The sequence below is a fragment of the Entelurus aequoreus genome, linkage group LG27, assembly GCF_033978785.1.
Source record: "Entelurus aequoreus isolate RoL-2023_Sb linkage group LG27, RoL_Eaeq_v1.1, whole genome shotgun sequence".
Lineage (NCBI taxonomy): Eukaryota > Metazoa > Chordata > Actinopteri > Syngnathiformes > Syngnathidae > Entelurus > Entelurus aequoreus.
In genome coordinates, this window is record NC_084757.1 from 31,624,508 (window position 1) to 31,630,626 (window position 6,119).

A 6,119-nucleotide genomic window follows, 5' to 3' on the forward strand; every position below is an offset into this window, starting at 1 on the left:
TGTTGTAAATACAAATCTTTATATATCTAGAAAGGGTGGTCCTAAAGAGGTAGGCCTTATTAGGAGGTCTCAAGAATGTGTGTGTGTGTGTGTGTGTGTGTGTGTGTGTGTGTGTGTGTGTTATAAAATTGGGAACAATTTCTCATATTCTTTCTGTTTCTGTAATATTGCAATATTTTCTCGTGAAATTATTACTTTTCTCTGTAAAATGATTACTTTTTATTGCAAAAAGTCATGTAAAAATTCTGACCTTTATCACAATATTGCCAATTTTTTTTGTCGCTCTTGTAAAATAGTGACATTTTTTGAGTACAATTATGATTATTATTATAACATTGCCAAAATGTTTAAAGTTTTCTTATAAAATTGTGACTTTTGTCGAGTAAAATTACGACTCTTTTCACGAAATTGCCAAAAGTTAAAGCTTTTCTTGTAAAATTGCGACTGTTATTGAGTAAAAGTCCAACTTTTATTGTAGAATTGCACAAATGTTCCGTTTTTCTTGTAAAATTTTGACTTGCGTTGAGTAAAAGTACGACTTTTATTATAATACTGCCAACATTGTGAAATTGTGACCTTTTTCTTGTGAAATTCCAACTCATTTTTCACAACAAGCTTTTTTATATCTGCATTGTATGTATATATTATTCATGTTGTAAATACAAATCTTTATATATCTAGAAAGGGTGGTCCTAAAGAGGTAGGCCTTATTAGGAGGTCTCAAGAATGTGTGTGTGTGTTATAAAATTGGGAACAATTTCTCATATTCTTTCTGTTTCTATAATATTGCAATATTTTCTCATGAAATTATTACTTTTCTCTGTAAAATTATTACTTTTTAATGCAAAATGGAGACATGTCATGTAAAAATTCTGACCTTTATCACAATATTGCCAATTTTTTTTTGTCGCTCTTGTAAAATAGTGACATTTTTTGAGTACAATTATGATTATTATTATAACATTGCCAAAATGTTTAAAGTTTTCTTATAAAATTGTGACTTTTGTCGAGTAAAATTACGACTCTTTTCACGAAATTGCCAAAAGTTAAAGCTTTTCTTGTAAAATTGCGACTGTTATTGAGTAAAATTCCAACTTTTATTGTAGTATTGCACAAATGTTCAGTTTTTGTTGTAAAATTTTGACTTGCGTTGAGTAAAAGTACAACTTTTATTATAATACTGCCAAAATTGCGAAATTGTGACCTTTTTCTTGTGAAATTCCAACTCATTTTTCACAACAAGCTTTTTTATATCTGCATTGTATGTATATATTATTCATGTTGTAAATACAAATCTTTATATATCTAGAAAGGGTGGTCCTAAAGAGGTAGCCTTATTAGGAGGTCTCAAGAATGTGTGTGTGTGTGTGTGTGTGTGTGTGTGTGTGTGTGTGTGTGTGTGTGTGTGTGTGTGTGTGTGTGTATGTGTGTGTGTGTGTTATAAATTTGGGAACAATTTCTCATATTCTTTCTGTTTCTGTAATATTGCAATATTTTTTCGTGAAATTATTACTTTTCTCTGTAAAATGATTACTTTTTAATGCAAAATGGTGACATTTGTCATGTAAAATTTCTGACCTTTATCACAATATTGCCAATTTTTTTTGTCGCTCTTGTAAAATAGTGACCTTTTTTGAGTAAAATTACGATTATTATTATAATATTGCCAAAATGTTTAAAGTTTTCTTATAAAATTGTGACTTTTGTCGAGTAAAATTACGACTCTTTTCACGAAATTGCCAAAAGTTAAAGCTTTTCTTGTAAAATTGCGACTGTTATTGAGTAAAATTCCAACTTTTATTGTAGTATTGCACAAATGTTCAGTTTTTGTTGTAAAATTTTGACTTGCATTGAGTAAAAGTACGAATTTTATTATAATACTGCCAAAATTGTGAAATTGTGACCTTTTTTTTGTGAAATTCCAACTCATTTTTCACAACAAGCTTTTTTATATCTGCATTGTATGTATATATTATTCATGTTGTAAATACAAATCTTTATATATCTAGAAAGGGTGGTCCTAAAGAGGTAGGCCTTATTAGGAGGTCTCAAGAATGTGTGTGTGTGTGTGTGTGTGTGTGTGTGTGTTATAAAATTGTGAACAATTTCTCATATTCTTTCTGTTTCTGTAATATTGCAATATGTTCTCGTGAAATTATTACTTTTCTCTGTAAAATGATTACTTTTTAATGCATATGTCATGTAAAAATTCTGACCTTTATCACAATATTGCCAATTTTTTTTTGTTGCTCTCGTAAAATAGTGACCTTTTTTGAGTACAATTATGATTATTATTATAACATTGCCAAAATGTTTAAAGTTTTCTTATAAAATTGTGACTTTTGTCGAGTAAAATTACGACACTTTTCACGAAATTGCCAAAAGTTAAAGCTTTTCTTGTAAAATTGCGACTGTTATTGAGTAAAATTCCAACTTTTATTGTAGTATTGCACAAATGTTCGGTTTTTGTTGCAAAATTTTGACTTGCGTTGAGTAAAAGTACGACTTTTATTATAATACTGCCAAAATTGTGAAATTGTGACCTTTTTCTTGTGAAATTCCAACTCATTTTTCACAACAATCTTTTTTATATCTGCATTGTATGTATATATTATTCATGTTGTAAATACAAATCTTTATATATCTAGAAAGGGTGGTCCTAAAGAGGTAGGCCTTATTAGGAGGTCTCAAGAATGTGTGTGTGTGTGTGTGTGTGTGTGTGTGTGTGTGTGTGTGTGTGTGTGTGTGTGTGTGTGTGTGTATGTGTGTGTGCGTGTTATAAAATTGGGAACAATTTCTCATATTCTTTCTGTTTCTGTAATATTGCAATATTTTCTTGTGAAATTATTACTTTTCTCTGTGAAATGATTACTTTTTATAGCAAAAAGTCATGTAAAAATTCTGACCTTTATCACAATATTGCCAATTTTTTTTGTCACTCTTGTAAAATAGTGACCTTTTTGGAGTAAAATTATGATTATTATTATAACATTGCCAAAATGTTTAAAGTTTTCTTATAAAATTGTGACTTTTGTCGAGTAAAATTACGACTCTTTTCACGAAATTGCCAAAAGTTAAAGCTTTTCTTGTAAAATTGCGACTGTTATTGAGTAAAATTCCAACTTTTATTGTAGTATTGCACAAATGTTCCGTTTTTCTTGTTAAATTTTGACTTGCGTTGAGTAAAAGTACGACTTTCATTATAATACTGCCAAAATTGTGAAATTGTGACCTTTTTCTTGTGAAATTCCAACTCATTTTTCACAACAAGCTTTTTTATATCTGCATTGTATGTAAATATTATTCATGTTGTAAATACAAATCTTTAAATATCTATAAAGGGTGGTCCTAAAGAGGTAGGCCTTATTAGGAGGTCTCAAGAATGTGTGTGTGTGTGTGTGTGCGTGTGTGTGTGTGTGTGTGTGTGTGTGTGTGTGTGTGTGTGTGTGTGTGTGTGTGTGTGTGTGTGTGTGTGTGTGTGTGTGTGTGTTATAAAATTGGGAACAATTTCTCATATTCTTTCTGTTTCTGTAATATTGCAATATTTTCTCGTGAAATTATTACTTTTCTCTGTAAAATGATTACTTTTTAATGCAAAATGGCGACATTTGTCATGTAAAAATTCTGACCTTTATCACAACATTGCCAATTTTTTTTGTCGCTCTTGTAAAATAGTGAAATTTTTTGAGGACAATTATGATTATTATTATAACATTGCCAAAATGTTTAAAGTTTTCTTATAAAGTTGTGACTTTTGTCGGGTAAAATTACGACACTTTTCATGAAATTGCCAAAAGTTAAAGCTTTTCTTGTAAAATTGCGACTGTTATTGAGTAAAATTCCAACTTTTATTGTAGTATTGCACAAATGTTCAGTTTTTGTTGTAAAATTTTGACTTGCGTTGAGTAAAAGTACGACTTTTATTATAATACTGCCAAAATTGTGAAATTGTGACCTTTTTCTTGTGAAATTCCAACTCATTTTTCACAACAAGCTTTTTTATATCTGCATTGTATGTAAATATTATTAATGTTGTAAATACAAATCTTTATATATCTAGAAAGGGTGGTCCTAAAGAGGTAGGCCTTATTAGGAGGTCTCAAGAATGTGTGTGTGTGTGTGTGTGTGTGTGTGTGTGTGTGTGTGTGTGTGTGTGTGTGTGTGTGTGTGTGTGTGTGTGTGTGTGTGTGTGTGCGTGTTATAAAGTTGGGAACAATTTCTCATATTCTTTCTGTTTCTGTAATATTGCAATATTTTCTCGTGAAATTATTACTTTTCTCTGTGAAATGATTACTTTTTATTGCAAAAAGTCATGTAAAAATTCTGACCTTTATCACAATATTGCCAATTTTTTTTGTCGCTCTTGTAAAATAGTGACCTTTTTGGAGTAAAATTATGATTATTATTATAACATTGCCAAAATGTTTAAAGTTTTCTTATAAAATTGTGACTTTTGTCGAGTAAAATTACGACTCTTTTCACGAAATTGCCAAAAGTTAAAGCTTTTCTTGTAAAATTGCGACTGTTATTGAGTAAAATTCCAACTTTTATTGTAGTATTGCACAAATGTTCCGTTTTTCTTGTTAAATTTTGACTTGCGTTGAGTAAAAGTACGACTTTTATTATAATACTGCCAAAATTGTGAAATTGTGACCTTTTTCTTGTGAAATTCCAACTCATTTTTCACAACAAGCTTTTTTATATCTGCATTGTATGTAAATATTATTCATGTTGTAAATACAAATCTTTAAATATCTATAAAGGGTGGTCCTAAAGAGGTAGGCCTTTTTAGGAGGTCTCAAGAATGTGTGTGTGTGTGTGTGTCTGTGTGTGTGTGTGTGTGTGTGTGTGTGTGTGTGTGTGTGTGTGTGTGTGTGTGTGTGTGTGTGTGTTATAAAATTGGGAACAATTTCTCATATTCTTTCTGTTTCTGTAATATTGAAATATGTTCTTGTGAAATTATTACTTTTCTCTGTAAAATGATTACTTTTTATTGCAAAAAGTCATGTAAAAATTCTGACCTTTATCACAATATTGCCAATTTTTTTTGTCGCTCTTGTAAAATAGTGACCTTTTTTGAGTAAAATTATGATTATTATCATAATATTGCCAAAATGTTTAAAGTTTTCTTATAAAGTTGTGACTTTTGTCGAGTAAAATTACGACTCTTTTCACGAAATTGCCAAAAGTTAAAGCTTTTCTTGTAAAATTGCGACTGTTATTGAGTAAAATTCCAACTTTTATTGTAGTATTGCACAAATGTTCAGTTTTTCTTGGAAAATTTTGACTTGCGTTGAGTAAAAGTACGACTTTTATTATAATACTGCCAAAATTGTGAAATTGTGACCTTTTTCTTGTGAAATTCCAACTCATTTTCACAACAAGCTTTTTTATATCTGCATTGTATGTATATATTATTAATGTTGTAAATACAAATCTTTATATATCTAGAAAGGGTGGTCCTAAAGAGGTAGGCCTTATTAGGAGGTCTCAAGAATGTGTGTGTGTGTGTGTGTGTGTGTGTGTTATAAAATTGGGAACAATTTCTCATATTCTTTCTGTTTCTGTAATATTGCAATATGTTCTTGTGAAATTATTACTTTTCTCTGTAAAATGATTACTTTTTAATGTAAAATGGTGACATTTGTCATGTAAAAATTCTGACCTTTATCACAATATTGCCAATTTTTTTTGTTGCTCTTGTAAAATAGTGACATTTTTTGAGTACAATTATGATTATTATTATAACATTGCCAAAATTTTTAAAGTTTTCTTATAAAATTGTGACTTTTGTCGAGTAAAATTACGACACTTTTCACGAAATTGCCAAAAGTTAAAGCTTTTCTTGTAAAATTGCGACTGTTATTGAGTAAAATTCCAACTTTTATTGTAGTATTGCACAAATGTTCAGTTTTTCTTGTAAAATTTTGACTTGCGTTGAGTAAAAGTACAACTTTTATTATAGAACTGCCAAAATTGTGAAATTGTGACCTTTTTCTTGTGAAATTCAAACTCATTTTTCACAACAAGCTTTTTTATATCTGCATTGTATGTATATATTATTCATGTTGTAAATACAAATCTTTATATATCTAGAAAGGGTGGTCCTAAAGAGGTAG